Consider the following 25,544-nt stretch of genomic DNA (forward strand, 5'->3'; position numbering starts at 1 on the left):
GACGAGATGGGTGTGTGGGGGGGGAGTGCTATGAGTAACACGGAGGAAAGTGCTAGAATGTAAGTTGCAAGCAGCTGTGATAGCACAGGCCCTTGAGTGCCAAGGCAAGTGCTGCGAGTAGGGGGCTGAAGGCGATTGGGGTGGAAGGCCAGGACCCAGGTGAACACATAAGGCCCCAGCCAGCAATGTCAGCGACTGTGGGGATTAGCAAAGAAGGGAGAGGGGGAAGGAAGAGGAGAAAAGGAAAGTCTCAAGGAGCATCTGGAATTTGAGGAGATCCGGCTCAAGTTGAAGAGGAAGGGGGAGGCTGTTCCACAGGAGGGAGCCAGCCGAGGAAAGAGATTTGCCACCAACTCGCTGTTTAGCAAAGGCCTTGACACGCAGCGAGTTGGTGCTGGAGGAGCGTAGAAATCTGGTGGGAGAGTATTGTGTGAGGGCCAGTTGTAGATAGCATGGCCCCTGGCCCCAGACAGCCTTATGGATGATGCAAAGGGATTAGAATTTGATCCTTCCAGCAACCGTGAGCCAGTGCAGATATTTTAGGACTGGAGAGATGCAGTCACTGGGCTTGAGGACAAGGATACATTTTGCAGCCCTATTCTGGATTAGCTGGAGGGGATGTAGAGAGGAAGAGGGTAGATTGAGGAACAGGCTATTATAGTAGTCTAGCCTACAGAGGACCAGAGCTCTAGAGACATTGAGCTTCTGGGGAAAGTGAAGAAAGGAAGGATTCCTTTGAGGAGGTGGAGTTGAAAGTGGGCGTTCTTGGCAAGGTCTAGGATGTGAGCGAGGAAAGAAAGAGAGGAGCCAAAGATGGCTCCAAGGTTTTGGACTTCAGATGAAGGAGAAGTGGGAGAGCCCATAGAGGGTGGCCAGAGTGAGGGGAAGAAAGAGGGAGCAGGAGTCCCAATGGGAAGGATCTCAATCTTGCAGGCATTGAGGGAGAGATCATAGAAGGCACACCAGGACTGGATGGCAGATAGGCAGTCAGGAATGATGGAGGATGTAAGGAGAGGATCAGAGGGAAGTTTGAAGAAGAGTGTTGTGTCATCTGCATAACACTGTAAGGGGAGAAGGTGGAAATGAGCTTTACAAGTGGAGCCAAATAGATGTTAAAGAGTCAGAGAGAAAGATTGGAGCCCTGGGGGATGCCACAGGTGGAGATAGAGGTGGAGTAGGAGAAAGAGCCCAGGATAAACTGAGAGGAACGGTCATTGAGAAAGGAGGTCAGTCAGTCCAATGCCTGCTCTGATATACCTAGGGTATTGTGTAGACGTTTTATGAGGATGGAGTGGTTGGCCGTGTCATATGCAGAGGAGAGATCAAGTAGAATGAGAGCGCTGGAGTTAGAATCAAAAGATGCAAGCATTTCTTCAGGGGTCTTCAGAAGAACAGTTGCCCTGCCTCTGGATTCTCGAAATCCAGATTTATGGTCGTGTAGGCAACACACAAGCTCAGTATGCTGGGTTAGTTGGTGGAAGACTAGCTTCTCCAAGAGTTTCCCAAGGAATGATATGATATGATGTGATATGGCATTTGTAACGCGCCTATACACAAGTGTTTCAAGGAAGGGGTTGATAGAGATGGGGCGGTAGTTAAACGGACAAGAAGGGTCTGCAGAAGGTTGTTTCAGCAGGGCGTGCACAAGAGAGTGCTTGAGGGGGAAGAGGGGAAAGACCCAGTAGCAAAAGAGTGATTGCAGACATCAGAAAGTGCAGGGGCAAGAGAGCCAGTATTACCCTTAATAGTTCTGGAAGAACAGGGGGAGACCTGTTTGGAGGACACCTTCATAGAGCGGACAACTCCTGTAACCTCATCAGGTGTGATAGGCGAGAAGCAGAGGAGAGAGGCAGAGGGGGATGGGACGCCATAGGTGGCACGGGGGTGGGCAAGGGGGAGGGGTAAAGGGAAGCAAGGGTGCTCAGAAGGTCCTAAGTGTCTGCAGTGAAGTGTGTGGCCAGTGCATTGCAGAGGGCCTTGGAGGGAAGAGGTGAGGTGGAGACTGCAGAATGGTTGGCTAGTTCCTTGCAGATTTTGACGAGTTCAGTCATGTTGTTGGATGCACCAGAGATGCGGGCCTGGATGTGGGCCCTTTTCCTGGAGTGATTGAAGAGTCAGTGTTGTCTTTGGAGAAGGCGTCAGGCCAGTTTGTGAGAGGGTGAGCCTGAGGTCTGCCACTTCCGTTCCACAGCTCTGCACTTGTGTTTCAGGGCTGCATCTTCCGAGCCATACTGGGTGTTATGTTTGGAGGCATGTTACTGGCTACAAAACTGGGGCAAGCATTTCAAGAGTATTAGTGATGGCAAGGTGGAGGTTGCTTACAGTGGAGTCAGATGTAGAGTCTGCAGTGGGGGAGGGCTGAAGGTAGATGTCAAGGCAGCAGCTGACACTTGTTTCATCAGACAAATGTTTGTGAACAAGGTTGGCAGGGCTGTGGGAGGTGCGGTCCGACAGCAGGGAGGACCAAGCTGAGAGGAGAGGAGAGAATGGTCTGACCAGGGAAGTGGGTTGATGAGCGGGGAGGAGAGCAGAGCTTCATTGTGGATGATGGCATCAAGAGTGTTTCCAGCTGAGTGTCTGGGACCAGAGGGGAGAATTTAGAGGGAAAGTGAGGTGCAGAGATCACGGAAGAGAGTGGATGTCATGAATGGTGAGTGATTTTGGATGTGGAAGTCACCAAGGAGAAGGAGTTTAGAGGTGGATATGAGGAGAGAAGCATAACATTCATCCCATTTAGAGAGGAACAGGGTGGTAGAGCCAGGTGGCCTGTAGATAGCGAGATTGGAAAGGGAGGAAGTGGGAGAGATGACCAGCTTGCAAACCAGGCTCTCAATGGAAGAGTAAGACTTGGTGGGTTATAGGGACGAAGGGACCCACTCAGGGAAGATCAAGACAATCCCACCACCAGCATGGTAAGGGCGAGACTTGGAGATGATTTTATAGCCATCAGGGAGAAGGGAGTCAAGTCAAAAGCAGTGACTGAGCTGGCATTGAACTACGTTTAAGTAAGGGCAAGGATATCAAGGTCAAGGTCTTCAAGGAGGAGGCAGATGTCGGTAGAGTGTTTGATAGCAGAGCAAGCATTAAGGGTGCTTGATGCACATTGTCACTTCCTTTGTTGGTTTTTTGAGGAGGGAAACAGGGGCGCATTACACCAGTCAGAGGAGGGGGTAGAGAGAGAGAGAGAGGAAGAAGGAGTAGCAGGTGATGGAAGCAAGTTGATGAGGGACAGAAAGCACCAGTCAGAGAGGAAGAGGTTGGGTTGAGGAACTTGAGCCATGATAATGGAATCAGGGAAGGAACATTTGTATGCACTGCTCAATTTACTGTGGAGAAATGGAGAAATGTAATTTCTAACACAGGAATGCAAATGTATATCTGCATATCCCTACTTCTACACACACAGGAGGTGACCATGGAAACACTGCACCCTGCAGAGTCAGCAGCAACACTTCCTCCATGCTGAGAAAGTGGGGTGGGGAGACGTGAATGGTCTAGGCCGCTGTCCAGGTGCAGCACAGTAACGGATTGCAGCAGTAGCCCCAAACCTCCAAGGCCTCATTCCAGGTTTTCTCTTTGGTGTTTACCGCCGGAAACAGATGGAAAATGCATCCCATCTTTACTATGATTCTGGCAGGAAGCGGAGCCTGACCTTCATCCTCAGCAGTCCAGATCACTGTTGCAGCCCAGTTGCGGGTCTAGCATCTACTGCTAGGCCTTTCTTATCAAAGTACTATACTTCATCACCTGCATCCTCAATATCATCCCATGAGCCTGGACAGCCCCGATTACATCCAAAATAACTCCCTCGTCAATGTCCTCCGTTTGGTCTCTAAATCTAAGCCTGTCTTGTTGAGTCTATTTCCCACAACTCTTTGCCTCAGTCTCTTGTACCCCAGACCCCCTCCACCTCGCATCCACCCTGCCCTGTCACCCATGTTTGCTCATTCACTCTCCTTGGTTAACATCACTGGAACTCCCCACCCCTGCAACGTAAGACCATGCATACAGTGACTAGGGCAGCAGACATCGTTAACATGACAACCACCAATAGAAGGAGACCCTTTGCCATACACAGACCGTAGCGCCCGCCCTTTGATCGTCAAACGCAAATCATCAACTGTAGCTAACTCTCAACATAGACTGTAAAATAGCTGAGCGGGTTGAGCACTCGCTACGGCAAACCGAGAGTGATCTGCAGGTCCCATGCTCGAATTTCGGCAAAGCCAACTCAGCCTTTCATCCTTCTGAGGTAAATAAATGAGTACCAATTTCGGTTGTGTGATATTGTATGCAAAATACGTGCCCTGTAAAGCGCTTTGGATTAGGGCGCTATGTAAAGAAACACATCATTATCATTGTATAGTAAACTATATATCTATGATTCCAAACCCCTGTCCGGCTAATTTCTCACATGGCTGTTACCAACACGCTACCCACCAACAATTGCCCACCATGTGACCTGAAGCTACCTTTTGTAAAGTGCTTATTAAAACAAAAAAAAAAAAGACGTTGTTCTCCCTCATATAGATACGCACATGCAAGCAGGTCACACAGTCATAGAAGGTGAGAGTGGGACTCCCTCTACCAGTAGATAGAATGTGCAATACGCAAGTCACTCAAATGATCCATACACAAGCATTGTTTGGGAGTGCAACATGAAACGCAGAGTAAAGAGTAAGCTAGCAACCAAATACCTATAGGCACAAAGAGTAAGAGGTTGTTCCCTGCAAAGCAGAGTACATGGTACACTACTAACACAAGCCATAAAGACAGGAACCTTTGCCACCTTCACCTGCCTGTCCAGGCCGGGCTCAGCTACAGCCGTTACTCCCACACCTGTGCACAGGCGGTGAAGGCCGCACTGAAGCCACAGTTCCCAGAGAAAGCTGCAGTGGCCAATGTACAAATAGTAAAGGCCCAAAACGGAGAGCGCATGGCTCAGCAGAAGGGGTTGGTCGACGCTGATTGAACGTGTACTTTTCCATCAAGTTGAAGAATGAAGCATCCGTGGCTCTATAAAGCGACAATGCGGTTGACCTAGTGGTTGTACTGTAACTTAATTGTGTTCGGCCAAGGGGACATGGACTTCAATTAGGGCTTGCCATAGATCGTTCTTGCACTGGCTTATATTATATTACCTATATTAGGGGAAATGAATATACAAATAATTTTAATAGACCCTCCAACCAGATTGGTAGCCTAATGTTATGTCACCAGAATTTTAGAAGTCGTACTTGTCAAGTTTTTTTAGAAAACTGGGTAGAAAGTGTGTGCTTTACAGTGTACATGTCAAGAGCAAAGAGCAAAGAGGTAATGGATTTTACAATAGGCGCTGTAGGACAACACCTGACATACTGCACTAGATGCCAGGTCACCAGCATTGCACAAGAGCATCTTACAACACATTGTCATGCTGCTCTGACGTAGAAAACCATGAGGCCTTGTTACAATATATTCCAGAGTTGCCAATGTAAATATATTCTTCATACTCACTGTCTGTGCCCAAAGAGTATCATGAAACCTGGTTCAAGAATACATTTATTTTATTTTATTGTATTTTATTGGTGACAATAGAGCACCAGTGTGAAAAATGCTATCGCAAAGTGGACATAGATGAGCTGATACATAGGGCTCCAGTATCAACTCTAAGATTGTATCAAGGAACATTTTACAGGATGGAAAGTTCATCAGAACAATTTGATTGCTACGTTCTTTAACAGTCTGCTAACATTGTATGGATAGGTCCCTCCCCAACCCTTCTGCTCTGACATAAACACAATGCAAGTCGTCACCTTCCTCCATCACCCGGGCACCCACCAGTCCAAATCATAGAAGCTAGGGAACTGCAGTACACAGTACCTTTAGTTGATGTTTTTTTTAAAACATTTTTTTCTGGTGGTGAGGTCTGCACCTCCCTGCTGCTCCAGAGGGGCTGGCCTGCCCTAGGTACTGCAATATACATGGTGGTGCCCCATTCCCATATTGGGCATCACCATCATCAACCCCATGCAGGGTCCCGTACCCACATGGGGGTGCTACAATGTCACTGTCCAGTGAGGTCCTCCAAGATGGCGGCATTCCGTTGCCTTGTGGGGTGCTGCTTATTCAATGCTGTGTTCCCCGCTCCTTTACTCTTCTAACAATGCATCATTTCCATGAGGCCCCACAGCCAGTGCCACCACAGCGTGCTCTCTTCCTCCGCACTTAAGTAAGTTGGTTGTCGGTACCCTCACTTTATAATTGGACCTATGTAGTGCTGACATGCGTCCTTGCCCCATTCCTTACCTCGCTCCGGCACGGACGTTGGTGCTGCGGATCTTGAGCCTGGCTGACACTGTCAGAGAATTTGTCCTCCACGCTAGCTGGCTCTCCTTGATCGGAGCAAGCTGACACCACACCAGCTCCCCTCTTCACCTGTGCTGCCATGCAGGGATGTCATTTCACCAAAATGCCAGAGGTAGCAAAAGTGACAACAGACGACATCACAGGAAGTGATGTAATTTGACCCCACCCTGAAGTGACATCACAGGAAGCGATGGAACACAACCTTTCACCCCTTAACAAAACAGGAAATGGCATCACATAGCATTGTTCCTATGTGCACTACAGAAAATATGGTTAGGATATTACTGTCTTGTGATATACATTTCACACAAGAATGGATCACCATGTGTGTTCTTAATATCAGTGTGTATAGGCCCATATTACCAGATTACTGTGAATGCAAGCAGACGTCCAAGGCCATATGATAATGATGTGTTATTGTATAGCACTTACACTTAAGCACTTTATATAGAACAAATAAACATACAATATCACTCTACCTGTGTTGGTACTCATTTATCAACTTCATAAGGATGAAAAGCTGAGTTAGCCTGGTACGGATTTGAACCTGCAACCAGCAGATCACACACACATCACATCACAGCATGGAGCGCTCAACCCACTGAGCCATGCTACCAGCCAAAGCTATCATACCGGCTAGAGTAAAATGAGCAATTACATGTATGAATGTTATCAAATTCATAAAGCAAATTACAGTCTGTAGCCAATACTACTAAACTGTTAACTGAGATTTAACAGCAGGCCAGTTCATCTGCAGGTCTCGTGCAAAGTTGGCCAGGTTTCAAGCCTGTGTGGATCTACTTTTCAACTTCAGAGGTTGGCAAAAAACATATCAATGGAGGGTTCATAACGGTGCAATAAAAAAATGAGAGTAGCACAGGGAAATCCATACACTCACACAACACCCCGAACTCTGGGCAATCGTTACCTCATACATGCAAGCAAACACCCTGAACAGCATGCCATGGAGATAGGAAAGAGACACAGCACAACAAAGCATTAATTGTAGCACAATGAAATCAAGGGTCTCTTTATGTGCTATGGTCAAACATATCTACACTGTACACAAGCTTTTAAGCAAACATATTTTGTCAAGTGACCGAGGACACCGAGATGGAATGTCTTGCGATGATTGCAACAGGGACAATGGCCGGAAATAAATGAAAAAAAATGCATGTTATAACTGCAATGTGTGAAAAGCAAAATACATTATCCGAAATGGAAGCTTATTCTACTCTAAATGTTTTTGGGAAGTGTTTGTCTGCATTGTGAATTTGAGGTGTTTAAGAACAGACTAAATCAGTGCCTCACCCCCTGAAGTGTGCCTGAAATAAACCTTGAATGAGTCTAGCAATTATTGTATAGAAATCCAGAAAGAAACATTATTTATTATTCCTATTCTTTCTTATTTAGGGTCAATGCTTGTTTATTTTTAGAGGTCTGAACAAGAAAGCCAGTCAATCCAGAAACAAAGAGCCACATGGCACTGGCCACAGCCCAGAAGCTTCAATTTAAAAAAAAATAAAATAATAATAATTATTATTTTGAATTGATTGTTTAGGGGTAGCAAAGGGGACCACAGAGGTAGCAACAGAGACCTAAGGGGTTGCAGGTGTGACCGCTGGGGACCCCCAAATGACGTCCTTGTTGCCATGATGACACATGCTGGGACTTCCTTCTCTGCTAGTCCAGCCACACTCTTCTGGTTACAGGGATGCTATTGGCATACAAGGCCCGGGATTATGGATCTTCAGGGCCTGCCTTGTATGGTGACTGGGTGGGCTGCGATGCCTGGTGCCAGACTGCAGGCTCATGCAGTTATGGGAGATGTGGCTCAGTTCTTCACCCAGACTACGCTCCACACCTGACCAAGCGCTTTCATCTTCTGGACCTTTCAAAACGGACCCCCATGGGCAAACATACATTAAGCATTATGGGTGCCCAGGCTGCACTGGGCAAGTAGCGTGAAGCTCAGGCTTTATACAGGGCCGCTGCTGACATATGCCGGCCAGTTTTGTAAATTTTCTTGAGAAAATATTCTTGAAGCACCGTCCGGGAGTTAAGTGCTATGGCATGTGAACGGCTTGGCAGAGGCTGACTTGGGATAGGGGCTGCTCACCGGTGGCAGCCTCTAGCCTCACTTCCAGGTGGGTGGCTCTGTGCAGATAGTAGGGGTCTGCCTTGTGAGTCATCTAAGAGGTACCCACATGACACTTTCGGAGGGGGGGCGCGGGGTCTGGCATAGCAAATCACTATCAAGGGAACCATGCAAAAAAGAAGGGAGCTTTAAGAAACGTTTAAGAGTTCAAGTTCATTTGTTTTTGTTTATTAAAAACATTTCCCCATTCGGACCTTTCAAATCCAACCTGGTGTCTTACATGAGGTGGTGATACATTTGTAGAGCGTACAATCTGAAGGAGTTGCGCATCTCCTGTTGTGTAGTGAATGTGTAATATTATTTCTAGTTTTCAGGTTGTGTAGCGTTAATCTTGTTACAGCTAGTCTGTGTGGAGGGGGGTGGAAGTGGTGCCTCCCTGGCCAGGGGATAGAGGAATGCATGGGCCACTAGGCAAGGGCAACAATTTGTGCCTGCTCCTTTATGCCAGTAGTATTCTAAAACCCCGTAATCGAGATTTGGGGTGGTGTTGGAGCTCGCCACCAAACTGAGGTATGAGGGGGGGGGGGGACAGGTCAGCCTCTCTGAGCTGCTAATCAGTGGGAGCACCTTCCTCAGATTCTGCAGGCATGTGATGAGGTGTTTCACCACCTCAATGGTATAGGGCAATGATGCATTCACCTGCCAAGTGTCTACCCTTGTCTCCACAATGGCCATTTCAGCTCGTGTCAATTACCTGTTCCTCCCTGATGCCCTGGTGGGTGCTTTTGGCTCCATGCACCCCAGGCTTGCCCCTGCCAGAACACGAGCTAATCTCTGAAACCTGCCCAAGACAAGCATGCACATCTTTCAAGCCTCTGTACTCTGTCTAGCTTGCACCTCTGTTCTATTGGTGTTTCTTCTCAGTTCTCCAACTCCAACATGGTATTGTCTGCCTCCTCACCTCCTTATAAATACCTCCAAAACTCAGCTTCTTTATCTCCAACCTCTTCCTGCTAATGACATTCTCCAACCTCCTACTGCCTCCAGCTCTCAACCACCTCCTCCAGATGTGTTTTAACAGCCTCATGTCTCCCCCTCTCAACCATCTCCTCGTGATGTTCTTCTTCAATCTTCCCATGTCTCCATCAGTCAACTACATCTGCGTTCATTTACTATATTACTCCGGCCTCCCCTCTTAACCTCCTCTTCCCGACGTTCTACAGTCTCCTCTTATCTCTAACACTCAACCGCTTCCTCCTGATATTCTTCTCCAACCTCCCCCTGTTGTCCACGTCTTCTACTTCCGCTCCTCGTGCCACTGCTCCAGACTCCTCTCCTCACGCAAGTTTTATAGCCTTCACTCCATCTGATTCTGCTCTCTTTCCAAGCATCTCTGAATGTGCCTCTCCTACAACTCCAAACTCCCACACGTTGGCTTTGCCGCTGCTGGATTTTTTTAGCCCAGTGCTCCCTCACTCCAGGCTACAGTTTTGGTAATGTTTTGCATGCATGCTTCAAACAGTTTTCTGTTTTGTTATTGGTGGATTCTTGAATGCGTATCCATTAGAGGGGATATAAGGATGGTCAAGTGGGTTTTCTACCTTCGCAGGCCAAAGCTTTAAAAGCCCAGTCTGCCATCTTGGAACTCTACCAGACTTGCGCATGAGCAGAAGTGCTGAGGATCTACAATTGTCAGGCCAGGGCAGTGTTGTTCCAACAGCATCTACCCAGTTAAAGACATTAGACCTTCTACCCTCATCCAGCAGCTCAGCTACTGTCTAACAATCTTCATATTTAGAATGGGGAATGTTGTCTAACACTGGGCCATACCGTAAAGGAACTGCAAACACTGTGACCACTTTCTACAAGACCCTGGATATTTCTTAAAAGGCCAAATGAGCTAGAGTAGCACGCGTGACTGACGCCTGCCATTCAAAGGGTATGTATTGGTTGTGGCCAGGGGAGGGTCCACATTCTGCCCCCTGGTATATTATCATGCAGTGGGTGGAGACACCAAAACCCTTTGGTCATGCCTCGATCTGATGTAATAACCAAGCGGGGAACTTTGTCTCAGTAACCAAGAGAAATTTAGAGGAGGACAGCGGAAGGAGAATTTACACTGAAGGAATGGAAAGTGCATTGAGGAGGGAGACATCCACACGTTTCATTCACAAGGAAATACAAGTCTACATCCCGGAACCTCAAAATGCATTGTAGGGGGAATAGTGCCAAGAGGTTACAGAGGATAAAGCTATTGTAGCGAGCGCTAACTGAGGAGAAACTTTCTTGAGTTTTGCACGTCACTAGTGTTCAGTTAATCTTAGTAGTAGAGGACCTCCAATAGTGTTTGTGACAGGGTTTATTTTTGTACTACTGACTCTACCAGAATTTTCTTTTAGATCTGACTGAGTTCCAAAGGCTTGGATTTAGCCTTGTTTTTCTAATACTATCTGTGCGTTACGAATTACTGTTAATGGGCAAAATGGCCTGGCAGACATAGGGTGTGTAACCGAATCATTAACATCGATATATATTTAACATTCCTCTGAATAGTTTCTGCTATGAATCCATGAATTGGTATGCTAGCTGCTGTTACTCCATACAGCTACCTAACATTGATGTATGAACACCAGATATGTGCACATGCAGAAACTGAGTCACAGACCCTCATGTACATTTCCTTTCAAAAGCTCCTTTGGTACAAAGGGAACAACTTCACATCATACAGATGCCTCTTGGCACTGCTTACCCTATTAATGAAACCCTAAAAGGCAAGGGGAAGTCTGCTATAGTTTTAAACTAGTCTACTACAGTCAAAGCACAGCCCTAGCTGCTTAATGTGAACTTACATTTGCATAGTATTCTTGTCTGGTCTACCTGTTAGGAATACCTTAATATCTTCAGAAGTGGCATGTAGATATCTGGCTTCCTAAAGAAGCTTGCCTCCTAAGGGTATATGTCTATGCAAAGAAACAAAGTTACGACAATTTCCACATTACGTTTAGTGGGAATGAGTTGATAAAAAACTGAAAACCGTTTTTCTATTTAGTCTACATTTCTCTGGACATTTATACCTTATGGCACAACCACAGCCTCCTATAAACTGGAAGGTGGATATATTTGCATAAAAGGAATGTAACATAAAAATTGCTGTTAAGAACGGGTTGCCCATTTGTGCCCTCCACTCATTTGCTGTGCAAATGAAAACATTATTTGCAAATGCCTTTCCCCTCTGGTAGGAACACCTGGTTCATACCCACCCAGGGAATCATTTGTATTGCCCAGTTATAATCTAACACCTCACCCCCAAGGTGATATGCTGATTTCTTGAGCAGGGCTGAGTCCTGTGCTGACAGAGAAGGGCAGGTTTCGGAGAGGAAATTGCAGACTCTTTCTTCTACAGCGGACAAGTGAAGGGGAAGTGAAGAGCAGCTAGAATGCAGTTACACTAAAAGGCAACATCATGCATCGCAGTATGTTGTACACCACTTCCTTTGTACTCCATTCGATTTCCTGCAGATGTAGGCATCTGGGGGACCAACATGTAGAAGAAACACTTTTGATAAAGTGACTGTTGTCGGCTTTAAGCAGGAGAGCTTGACACTCAGCCAGCCCCCTGCTAGGATTCCACTATACTAAATGTGTGCAGGCCCCATTATGTTCAATACTTTGGAAATGTTGATCAGTACATATGTTCCATGCATATAGTTGAGAGAAGTTTCCAGACGGTTTACATCTCTCTATTCATCAATTCCTCAAAGACTAGAAAGGTAAGTTGCTGGAAGAACCAAACGTTTGACTGCTGCCAAGAAGAAGGTGCCCTGGATGCCTGTAAGGGGAGTTGGTATGACTTTAGTAAGCTATCCCAGTGGTTTGTAGATCCCTAACTCTTAGTATCAGTCTGTACTAAATTGGGACCCTAGTAGAGTGGCTCATCTTAAGAAGAAGGTGAGAGCTGTAGGCAAGTACACAGAACTCAATAGGGAATGTACAGCAAAGAAACACACACAAATGTAAATTAAAATATATATTTATTATATTTAGACAAGTGTCACTGTTAAATACATCGCAAAAAAAACCATCACTCATAGATATACGTTTCAGTACTTTCAAATAGGCACTTCTTAGTTGCTGAATGCATACAATTGTTACAGGATTTTGACAGTTTCATCTGTAATACCACACAACGACAAAATCATATGATAATTGTATTTAGTCTACATACACATATAAGATGGTGATTTTTGGGAAGGAAAACAGTTGATTAGTATGGCCCTAGTATAGATTCAGGTTCTAGATCCTGTTTCACAGCACAGCAAGTCTTTTAAAGTCAAAAATGCAACCCTACCTAAAAGGTTGTTAGTAACGGCTTAAAGTCTTGCAAATCAGAATAAATCAAAAGTTCTTTTGGATACTTTCTAGTCTCTAGGAATGAAGATACAAGGTGGCTTAACCAACTTTGAAGACCCTGCTAAAGGACTTGCTAAAAGGACACAAGCATCAGCTTGAGGTGGAGATAAGAGGGGGTTGCCATGAACACCTTTACGTGCACTCCAACACTCTGGAGTGACTTTCTGGAATATGGAAAGCAATATAATTTTCCCCGCAGTACCTTTGGTTGAAAGAACATGTTTGTGCTGGAAGCTCTGCAGTGTTGCAGCTCTGGACCCAACCTCCGGATTCCTTGGTCTGATGACTGAAGCAGGACAATGGATGGGATCTCTCAGCATCAATCTCGAGAGAGGAACTGGAGCACAAAGTTCAACACTTCTTGGTTAACACTGCAGTTTTGCCACCATTTCTGCAGCATCAACAAAGGATGTGATTCTCTCTGTCGGTCTTCTTTGCTTCCTACAGTCCTGCACTCTGATGAAGAGGTCTGAGAAAGTTGGATGGGATCTCTGGAGTGTCCTTGAGGTCTCAACAAAGATTTGGATGGCTCCAGCCTTTTCACGATGATGCACTAACAATGGGCAGCAGTTCTCTGTGTATTGGGGTTCTGCAACTCTGGAAATTCACAGGACCTCAGGAGATGGCTAAATCAAAGTTCAGCTTGGGAGTGTTTTTTCCCCAATAGCCAAAGGGAAGGTGTTGTCCTCTTCGGAGCTCCTCTGTCACACAGACGGGGTCAGGACAGCAGTGGTCGTTTCACAGTGTTGGTAAGGGTTTGCAGGCATATCTGGTCATCTTCCTCTTACTTCAGCTTCCAGTGGTCGACTTGCTTTTCACTCTAGGAGCCTCACCTTTTATACAGTTCTAGCAAACAATCTATGCAATCTCTCTCAGCAATTTACAGAAAGAGGTGTTTGGCTGTCCAATTTGGAGAGTCAGACCCCCAGTGAGAGCTGGTTCTATTCAGGCACTCTGGCAGACAAAGGACAGGGAAGCAGAAAACTCCTCCCCCACTTTCTGCCTGCACAGACACCCTGGAGCCTAGGCGGGGACACCCAAGTGTTCCTGCCAAAGGCAAAACACACACACAGGCCTCCTTCTCCCATAATGGTAGAAGGGCTGACAAAGAACACCCACACTAGTAATGGCAAAAAAGAAGGGAGGCCTCAAGTTGGTACTTGGGTGCCCCTATTGTGCACTACCGAGGCTATGGACATAGCCTGTGGTAATACAATTACACAATAGTTAGCAGAACACATCCACTGCCACCAGCCATACATAGGAGAGTCCCCCGCTCCATTAAAAAAATAATAGGGTTGCGGCAGTTCCGTGGCTTAATATCACCACAAAAATATAGCAATATTTTTGTTTGGCAATATTTTTGCTGGGATAACCATGAGGATCTAATCCACTCCTGGACGGCTCTCTTGGTCCAGTCGGTCATACTTTATAGAGAGACCATCAGCATTCTTATGTTGGGTACCTGACCTGTGCTCAATAGTGAAGTCAAAGCTTTGTAGGCTTATGGACCACATGAGCAATTTTGAAATTTCGCCTTTCATCTGCACCAGCCACCTTCAGGGTTAGTCGTCAGTTTGAATCCATAGAGGAATGGTCTGAATTTCTTCAGGGCCCACACAATAGAAGATTCACGTTCAATTGTGGTCCTCCAGGATTCCCTGTGTTTTAATTTTCTACTGATAAAGCAGATTGAGTGTGCCAAGCCGTTGCTATCAAATTGACTCAAAACTGCTACTATCCCTGTGTTGGAAGCATCAGTCTGGACTAAGAAGGCCTGAGTATGATCTGGATCTCTCAGCACTATAGCTTTATAGAGGGCATCTTTCAGCCCATAGAAGGCCTTTTCACAGTCCTCATTCCACTTGACCTTTTTAGAGTACTTGGGAGAGGATATGGTATTCAGAGGAGAAGCTATGGTCAGATAGCTCTCAATGAAATTCCTGTAGTAAACAATAAGTCCTAAGAAGGCTCTTACTTTAATTTGAGTAGTTGGAGTGGCCAAATCTTCTACAGCCTGTACTTTTCTGGGTAAGGGCTTAACCCCCCTCCTCCTACCTCATGACCAAGGTAGATCACTTTACTCTGACCAACTTGGCATTTACTTGCTTTGATAATCACATTGACCTGTTAAAGGGCCTGCAACACATGCCCAAGGTGGTCAAAACATTCTTCCTAGGTAGAGCTGAATACTGCTATGTCATTCAAGTATGCTATGGAGAGGTTTTCTTACCCATTCAGAACATGGTTAACCATTCTCTGGAATTTGGCAGGTGCATTAATCAGGCCAAAGGGCATGACCTTAAACTGGTACAAGCCTTCTGGAGTAGAGAATGCTGTCTTCTCCTTGGACTGGTCAGTCATGACAATCTGCCAATAACCACTTGTCAGGACAAAAGTACTGAGGATTTTGCAGAGCCAAGCTTAAAATATGGCTGCCTTATTTCCTCCTTGTTTCATGCCAAATGTAAGATGGCTGACAGGGTCGGCACGCAAGGTTAGGACACTGTGATATCAATTCAAGATTGCGCCCCCAGTTCGGAACTAGGCTTGTACCAGTTATGGAGTTCCATAAAGGAGCTGAAGACCAGCCTGGCAGTGCATCTCAACATACAGGTTAGTTCCATTATGGACGCTCTGTTTACCATTCTGTTTACCCTTCTGTTATTCCTGTACCTAATCTTTCCTCTTCCTCTTCCGCCTGATGGAGTCATGCCTATGCTTTCTATGTCTCTCTTTCCTGGTTCCATGTACCTTATTCTGCTGAACCTTTTTGCCTACCAATTCATTAGTCACGTCTACAGCTTTGTTGAGACCAGAAAGTGGTCTTGTCTACTTCAGGCCTCAGCTTGGTTGTCCTTCCTGGACTTCCTCTGCTGCAGAGCCTACAGAATCCTTCCAGCTCACCTAAGGGTTTTTTTTACTCAATTAGGAATTTTCCTTTCACAGTTGACACGTGGGTTTATCCAATCTTCTGTCCCCACCAGAAGGACTGCTGATTCCACTTTGGAGACTGACCTCTTGCTTCACTGCATCCAGCAAGATCAGCTTGCCTCCAGGTACGTTACAATACCTAACAGATCAAGACTTAACCAGTCTCTAGGATCCAAGTGAACAAAGGTGGCAGTTCAGAGTCAACAGTACCTGGATTCAGTTCTTGGTGGGCTGAAGACGTCAGACTCAGTGTCAAATGTAGATTGCAAGGGGATTAAGCTGAGTTCAGGCACATTGGATTAGGTGGGCCCAAGCAGAAAGCTGAATTAAAATAGGGATGAGTGTGGGTGCTCTGTGTTTTGGGGCAGTACCAGGAACACTTTGTCATTGGCCAGGCAGAGTCTGGCTTAAGCCGCCAGGAGTGGTCCATGAGTGATGCTCCAGTGATTCGAATCTGTGGGCAACGGTTGTTGAAGTAGTGATCTTAGGTGCGTTGATGTGTGATCGATGAGACAGCAGTGCAAGAGCAAGGTGGGTCGAGCTGTGATTGCAACCCTTGGTTAGAGTCGGTGTTGACTCTCCAGTGATTCGGTTTGGGTCCCGGCATTGAGCAGTCGATTTGAGACTAGCAGGTGAAGAGGGTTAACTAGGGTATGATGCAGTGTTGAGTTGGTTCAAAGTGCAAGCAAGTTCAAAGTGGCTGAAGAGTGCAGAAACTAGTGCCGGCAACTTACCTCTTTTTGCTGGTTTAGTGAACACGGAGCAACCGGTTTGGTGTGGAAGAACAGGGAGTATTGCCTTGATCTGTCCATCTGGTTGCTTTGCGGCCCTTTTCACAGGACTCAAGGATAGGATGGTTCCGTTCAGGGTCTGCTCTCCCAATCAGGAGATTCCAGTGCAGTGTGGTAGGTCCTGGTCCACAGGAGAGGTCACTCCTGTTGTGCCTTGAAATTGGGTAGTGAACAGATCTTCCTTCTGTCTTGGATGATTCCATCTTCACCTCAGGCTGAGGGCTTTGGAAAGTGCAGCTTTCCCAAAGGAAGTCCAGCGAGTTCTTCAGAGTGAATTTGCAGCCTTAAAAGATCCTATAGGATCTGAGAGAATCTGAAGAAGGGATGGGAGACACCTTCTTTTAAAGGAAAAAGTAATTAGAGGATTGGACGAAAGCTAGACTCCTTTAGTGGTCCAATCTCTGCTCTTGAACGGAATATATTTTGCTCTTCTGATGTTACACCCACAGTGCAGTGCTCCAGAAGAAGTGGAGGGTACAGGAAAGTGAGAGAGAGAGACAGAGAGAGAGAGAGAGAGAGAGAAAGATAGAGAGAGAGAGAGAGAGAGAGAGAGAGAGAGAGAAAGATAGAGAGAGAGAGAGAGAGAGAGAGAGAGAGAGACAGAGAGAGAAAGAGAAAGAAAGAGAGAGAGAGAGAGAGAGAGAGAGAGAGAGAGAGAGAGAGAGAGAGAGAGAGAGAGAAAGCAAGAAAGACAACAAGGACCAACATGGTTGACGTCTCCTCCTATGGACTATAGCCCACCTATCATAATACCACCCCTTCCCTTCTCACTATTAAAAAAGGCCTTTATTTATTTAGTTATTGCTTGCTTGTTAGGCACTTATACAATAAGAAAATAATGGTTTAAAGCGCCCACAGGGCAGGGGGGTAGGAAGGGAAATACAATACAACACAATATTAAGAACAGAGGGGGAAGAGGAAGCGGAACAAGCCTACTATGCCCTGTGAATATTCAGAACGTGCAAGCACAGATAGGAAGAGGGGATAAGTGCTGGGGAGTCCGAGGAGGAGGACAAGAGGAACGTCTTAAGGAACTTGAGGAATTTGAGAATGTCCTGCTCAAGGCACAGGGGGAGGGGGAGGCTATTCCAAAGGAGGGAGCCCCACAGAGGAAAGTGAGCGGCCCCCTGTCCTATTTTTTGGCAAAACGCTTTTATATACAAAGAGTTGGAGCCAGTGGAGTGAAGTGGTGTAGAGGGAGAGTATTTAGTGAGATAAAGTTGGAGATAGTGTGGCACCCAGGCCCAGACAGCCTTGTGAATGACGCAGAGGGATTTGAATTTAATCTGTGCAGCAACCGGGATCCAGTGAAGATTTTGTAGAGCAGGAGAGATGCTGTCCCTGGGCTTAAGGCCAAGGATAAGTCTTGCTGCCCTAATCTGGATAAGCTGAAGGGGTCGAAGAGTGGAGGAAGGAAGATTCAGGAGAAGGCTATCACAGTAGTCAAGTCTAGAGAGAACTAGGGCTTGAGTCACATTGAGCCTCTGAGGGAAAGTGAGAAAAGGTAGAATTCCTTTGAGAAGGAAGAGCTGATAGTTGGACTTCTTGGCAATGTGCTGAGAGTGAGGGAGGAAGGAGAGATAGGAGTTGAAGATGACTCCAAGGTTTCCGGCTTCAGTTGAAGGAGCAGGGGTAGAGCCCAAGGAGGAAGGCCAAAGTGAGAGGTAGAAATAGGGAGCAGGGGTCCCAATCGAAAAGATCTCCGTTTTACAGACATTGAGGCAGAGATCATTTGAGGCGCACCAGAACTGGATGGCAGATAGGCAGTCAGGGATGATGGAGGGTGCAAGAGGGCCAGCAGGGAGTCTGAAGAGAGCTCTGTGTAATCTGTGTAACACTGGTTGTTGGATGAGAAGGAGGGGATGAGGTGTGCAAGGTAGATGTTAAAGATCCAGGGGGAGAGAATAGAACCCTGGGGGACACCACAGTTGGAGATGGAGTAGGAGAGGAGAGGGGGCCAAGGATGACTTGGGCAGAGTGGTTAGTGAGGAAAGAGGACAGCCAATCCAGTTACCATTCCAAGATACCAAGTGTATTGTGGAGCCTTTGAATGAGGATGGAATGATTAACTGTGTCAAATTTAGAGGAGTGGTCAAGAAGGATAAGGACAGCTTGAGAGTTGGAGTCCAGAGATGCAAGCAATTCTTCGCGGTTGTTCAGAACAGTAGTGTCTATGCCCCTGGATGCTCAGAATCCAGATTGATGGTCATGGAGGCAACCAACAATTTCAGTGTGAGAGTTAAATTGGGGCAAGGCCAGCTTCTCGAAAAGCTTCCCCAGGAAGGGGGTGATCGAGAGCGATAGCTGGCAGGGCAGGTAGGGTTGGAGAAAGGTTTTCAGGAGTTGGCACACAAGGGAGTGCTTAATTGGGGAGGGGATAGATCCAGTGATAAAAGAGTGATTGCAGAAATCAGCGAGAGCAGGGGCAAGAGAGCCAATGTTAATCTTCATGGTCCTGGATGGTCCTGGATGAGCAAGGGGAGACCTCCATGGAGCAAACAACTCTGTAACTTCCTCAGGTGTGACAGGAGAAAAGTCGTAAAAGGAGGAGGAAGGGTGTGGAGGGGTGTGTGTGGTATCGGTTGAGATGTAGCAGCCTGGTGTGAGGCTACTCCTTTTGAATGGGTGTGTTCCTTTGATGCTCAGGTGCAGGAGAGATGCCTGATGTGTAGTTGTCTCAGAAAGAGGGTGCTACCTGTCCTCACAAAGAACTAAAAGGGGAAGCCCGGCCCTCCAGAGTCTTGTCCTGCCTTTTGGTGGGATACAACCAGCTGACCAGAATACACACCACCTTCCACTGCAGGGCTGAATCCAGAGACGTCATTTCACCAAAATGCCAGGGGTAGCGAAAGTGACATCACATGACCCTTGAACCCCTGATGACATCACAGGAAGTGATGTCATTTAACCCCACCCCAAAGTGATATCGCGGTAAGAGATGGGACACGACCTTTCACCCATTGACAAAACAGGAAGTGGCATCACATAGCATTGTACACTACGAAAAATATGGTTACGGTATCACTATAATGTGATGTATATTTCATACCTGAATGGATTGCCATATGTATCGTTAAGATCAGTGTGTATAGGCCCATATTACCAAATTACTGTGATTGCAAGCAGACTTCCATGACCAAATGATAATGATGTGTTATTATATAGCACTTACGCTTAAGTGCTTTACATTGAAGAAATATACACCCAATATCACCCAACCTGTGTTGGTACCCATTTATCGACCTCAGAACGATGAAAGGCTGAGTTGAGGCATTTGAGAACAGACTAAATCAGTGACTCACCCCCTGAAGTGTGCCTGAAATAAACCTTTAATGAGTCTAGCAATTATTGTATAGAATTCCAGAAAGATACATTTTTTGGCATTCCTATTATTTCTTATTTAGGTTCAGTGCTGAAAGTGTTAGACTTGTGGCCCTCATGTTCTTTTTCTTCTTTTTTAAGAGGCCCGAACAAGAAAGCTAGCTACTCCAGAATTAAAGAGCCACATGGTGCTGGCCACAGCCCAGGAGCTTGCAATTTTCTTTTTTTTTAGAGGTCGCAAGGGAGACCACAGAGGTCGCAAGGGAGACTTCAGAGGTCAAACTTGCGACCTCTGGCGACCCCCAAATGACGCTGAATCACAGAAACAGTTACATGTCGACCATAAATTGGATGTGGCGGTCATGATCATAAGTATGTACTGTGCACTATGCCTAAACTCAGAATTAGCCTTATTTTAGAGATTATCATGCAACAATCATGGGCTACTTATGATCATCATATCTTGGGTATAGGGATACATATCTTAAATGCCTCTCCTTTGCAGCAAATCTTTGTCTGTCACTGCCACTGTCAACTGTGACCTCACAACCTACTCAGTGCCATGAGAGCAGGTCCTGTGAATCAGGATACTGATGCAGCAGGGCACAGATACATACTATACTTTTGCCATTGCGCTTGCAAAAGGGCAGTCTGATCAGCAGATTACTCATTCAGAGGCTACTCATACCATTTTATTGTTAAATAACAAAAGAAAACCCAGAGTTTTGCACCCTTGCCAGATGACAGTTCCTCACAGGGCCGCTTTTCATACCTCACTCAAAGATATTATAGTAACCACCTTTTGCGTTGTGTTTTCACTGTCTAATGAATTCTTTTGTGCCTTTCTTGCCTCCTCCTAGTGTCCCTTTAGTCTGCATTATATATCTACATACCTCAAAATGGTGTGCTTTCAGTGATCCTATTAGTTAACCATCATTACGTCATTAAGTAAAGTACATATTTTATGACCCCTTGCTTGGACATTTATTTAGATACTTATCATACCAATGATCTTTAGATACTTTCACTGAAGATTCACATCTGTGAACACCTCAACCCATGGTTTCAATGCATACGCAATTGAGGTATACAGCTCAGTTCCTATCTGTTTTAATTGTGTAACTGACAGTGTAAAAGGTCCGTGAAGGATTCGGTGGCAGTGGTGGGCAGAAGTTAACCGCGGCAGCCAATCCGGGTGAAGAACAGGCTGGTCAGGCAGATGCAGTCGAAGGTACTGCAATGGCAGTGGTGGCCATTGACCACGTTGGAAACAATGGCGGGGGTGGACAAAGAGGGTCGGGCGGGCATAACAAGGGATATAATTGCCCTGATCATTGCACAGCTGCCTTGCAGGGTGCACAAAAAGATTTTAGATTACGGTCGGCCGCATTCTGCGGATTGAAGACACAGCTCGTTGCTGCAGTGGCGAGAGGTACCTGCAGTGCCCCAGGTGCTGGGCAAGTTTTGGGCGCTGGAGAGGAGGCTCCTGCCTACCTCTCCCGATGTGGAATCAGCTATACTTTCTTTCATTGTTGGGGGGAGAGATGGGCTGCCTGAATCTAGAAAATGTTTACTCTTTTGCCACTGTGCCAAAAGTTGAAAGCTAAAGCTAAGTTGAAAGCTAAACGCACACGAGTGGCCGGGGTTAGACAGCCATTATGCTATCTGGTAAATCAAATAATGTGTGGTTTTTCAACGCACAAGAAGCGTCATTTGTACTTGACCCGATGCAGTCCAACACTCAGGCAGGGCAGGGCAGGTGGAAATAAGCTCCAGGCCTGAAAGGGGATTGAGGTCTGTGGCAAAACAATGGGCCTCATTACGAATGTGGTAGAACGGCAACAACGGCGCCGGTAGTGCTACCGGTGCCGTTGTTACCTCTCTGCCGCATTATGTGGTCTGCTTACCGGTGCCGGACTGCACGCGCGGTCTGACCAGGTGTGTAGACCGGCACCCACGAGCAGAACTTGTGATTGCACCAGCAATTACCGGCCCATTCATCTTGTAATGGGCCGGTAATTGCCCATTCGCGGGTGCTGGGACCGGTAGTGAGTTTGGCCGTACCCCTTACTAAGGGCACGGCTACTACCAAACTTGAGTCCCAATGTCATCTCCTACCACAAGGCCGCTGACCAGCAACTTCCAGCTTGAGCTGCACTCCGAGGAGCTGGCAAACGGTCGGTCTCAGCAGGCCATCCAGTGAAGGCATTTTCTGTGAAGTATGTGACACCTTTTGTGCCAGATATGAAGATCATCACACATGTCGGTGGTCCATTCACAGCACATGACATTCATCAGTTCAATGCAGCCCGCCTCTGTTCTCGAAAAAAATGTTGGCTCCAATCTGAAGGTTGAGCTTCCATCTCCTGGAAACTTTAAGTTAGAACAGTTAGTGCTCCTCTGGGGAGAAGAGATGGGCAACATCTTTATCTGTGTGTCATAGTGTGATATATGTCATGAATTATTAATGTCCATTGTAACCATGGAGGTCTCTGATGGCAGGTGTTGCAATGGGTTATAAATTGGTCTAGGGACATACTCAGTGATACAATGCCGTGAAACCATACTCAATGCCTGGTTCTTGCCCGTGCCAACAAGATCAGGAATTTTAATATCAATGTCCTTCTACATTTCAGTGCACTGGGAGGGGTATGCTATGTTCTTATAAAAGAGTATAGAAAACATGCAGATCCAAGCGTAGGAAAGTGTCATGCTGACTCCAGAGTGGTGCAGCTGGAAGGCAGTGCTCGAGGAGTTTAGCAGCTTGGAGTGCTTGCAATGTCAATGCATTGTTTATAAACAGAAATATCCTGTTCTGTCTGTTCTCTTGCCAATAATGCTTGACGTGACTTCCTAATCTTAAATACTTTTCATTCATAATCACCAAATTAAGAGCACACTAAGTCTTAGCCAAGAAGTTCAACCTGAACATGGCTAATGACTAATGCTTTGGTGGGAAAAACGCCCCGGAACTGCTGACTCATTTACATCATACCAAAATGGAGGTGCTGCCTTTCAGCAGGTTTCTCGTCAGTGTGCACAAAATGCAATAGATTTCTGCTAAACAGCCAGTCATCGGGCATGTCTCCTATATTGCTTTACTGTAAGTTGGTCATGGCAGAGGAATTCTTCTCACCCCTTGACTTCCATTACTATCTCATGCTCCAGTTATCTCCTGTATCATATCACATGCTACTGCAAACTAGTAGTGCAGAAGCTCTCTCTAGTTCAGCCCTTTAATTGGCCTGGATCTTTCTGGGTTACATACCCAGAGAAGGTCAACATTATCCTTTGCGATAGATCTATGTTCATCCCTCTAGGATACAGTGCTGTCATGTTGCACGGCTGAAATTGCAGTTGCTAGAAGGACACACTGTATCCTTCCAGATGCCCATCATTTTCATCTTCCTCGGCAGTAGTGGGCAGTCAGTGCAATCACATGATCCAGATGGAAAAACACATTAGAGTGACTTTGAAATTCACTCCTGTTCTGAACCCCTTTGAACCATCAATTGTCACTGTTGCATAGAATGTTGTGTTACCCAACCTTCAAGGTGTGAAAGGATAACATGTGCAGAGAGTTTAGTGATGGTATCCAAGGTAGTGAACACTTAATGCAATGCACTGACTACAGCGATACTCAAATCCAAACTAACCCTACTGTGGACCCACACATTCATAGAGGATATCAGTGATGGCCTGTCCAAAATACGAAACTGGGTGGTAGCTACCAATCATGGAAATGCTGTCACTGTATCTGTCATGATGGGAAATGCCCATCAGTAAACCTAATGGACGGGTTCTGGATGACAGCACCACCTAGAGACCACGCAGTCAGAGGCTCCACAGGGCCTCACATGGGGACACACCTACATGGAGCCTTGAAAGGACTGGTGAAGCTGAAGGCAGAAGGTGGCACCCAAGCGTCCCTTCCCTTGAAAGTATTGTGGGATTCTATGTTTACATTTTTCTATACTCCTATTGGACAAGTAGAAGCAGGAATCAGAAACTGAAGTTTGTCTCTACTTCCTGTTTCTACAAAGGGTCCCAGAGCTGGAGATATATAGAAGCAAGCCAGAGGGACATAGCAAAAAATAAATATGTCTAAAACAGAAAAGTGTTTGTGTGAGTGTGTGAAAACATGAATGTGAACATGAGACTGAACCCTTCACTGGCTAGAAGAGGTACAAGGGTGAGCAAAGGCTTCTATGTCCTATGCCCACACCTGTATAACAACTCGGTTTAATGAGTTGTTTGATTTAACCACACATTATTTGATTTACCAGATAGCATAATGGCTGTCTAACCCCGGCCACTCGTGTGCGTTTAGCTTTCAACTTAGCTTTAGCTTTCAACTTTTGGCACAGTGGCAAAAGAGTAAACATTTTCTAGATTCAGGTAGCCCATCTCTCCCCCCAACAATGAAAGAAAGTATAGCTGATTCCACATCGGGAGAGGTAGGCAGGAGCCTCCTCTCCAGCGCCATGAAACTTTCCCAGCACATGGGGCACTGCAGGTACCTCTCGCCACTGCAGCAACGAGCCGCGGCTTCAATCCGCAGAATGCGGCCAACCGTAATCTGAAATCTTTTTGTGCACCCTGCAAGGCAGCTGTGCAATAATCAGGGCAATTATATCCCTTGTTATGCCCGCCCGACCCTCTTTGTCCACACCCGCCATTGTTTCCAACGTGGTCAATGGCCGCCACTGCCATTGCAGTACCTTTGACTGCATCTGCCTGACCAGACTGTTCTTCACCCAGAATGGCTGCCGCGGTTTACTTCCGCCCACCACTGCCACCGTTAGGCGGAAGCCAGAGCATGGAAGCTCCCCGCAGAAGGGCCACGCAAAAGGGCCTGTCCTATGCCTGTCATATGCATGCCGTATATGCCGTTGGCCGGGACCCCTGCCTGAATCCTTCACAGACCTTTTAACCTGTGAGTACTGTGCCCCTAGACTCTATTTGACTGTTCACGGCTATAACGGCCTGCCTAACCCTTACCACTCAGGCACCACACAACCCTCATGTATACAAGTAACTGTATACTATCTGACACAGCAACACCTTGCTTAACCATATTTTGCCTTAGTTGCTATACGTCTCTCCGACTAGGCTAAGCCTGCAATACCACATGCTGTTATCTATTTCATATGCCACATCGTACTATGTCCCCTACTGCGATCTATGCCATTTAACTAATTGCTTACATACTGCCTGATGATCTCTATGTGCTCCTATTAAGTACTGTTTTAAACCTCTCACCGTCGGCATACTATGTTATATGTGCACACATTGCCAACCCAGACACTTGGTAGAGCTATCTCCTCACCCTCTATCACAATATCGAATACCACAGCCACGGTAGTCTGTTGCCTAGCCATCAGAAACTTGGACTATGTGACTAGGGGCCCGAGTCTGCTAGCCAAAAGATATTCAACCTGATCAGGTTATCAGTTTACCAGCACTGGTATTCAAACTGCATTTAGCTTGTTAGTCGCATCTCACCTATGTGTACCTTGTGACCTGAAATTGCATTTAGCTTGTTAGTCGCATCTCACCCATGTGTACCTTGTAACCTGAAATTGCATTTAGCTTGTTAGTCACATCTCACCTATGTGCACCTTGTGACCGGAAATTGCATT

General features: G+C 46.3%; 1 protein-coding gene across 3 annotated transcripts in view; it reads left to right on the forward strand.

Moving 5' to 3' along the window:
• LOC138579585 (pancreatic secretory trypsin inhibitor-like) overlaps positions 1-25,544 on the forward strand; it is a 593,125-nt gene that overhangs the window by 170,461 nt on the left and 397,120 nt on the right. The gene's annotated exons all lie outside the window — the stretch shown is intronic.

Source organism: Ambystoma mexicanum, chromosome 3p (genome assembly GCF_040938575.1).
Source record: "Ambystoma mexicanum isolate Mex_15411 chromosome 3p, UKY_AmexF1_1, whole genome shotgun sequence".
NCBI classification, from domain to species: domain Eukaryota; kingdom Metazoa; phylum Chordata; class Amphibia; order Caudata; family Ambystomatidae; genus Ambystoma; species Ambystoma mexicanum.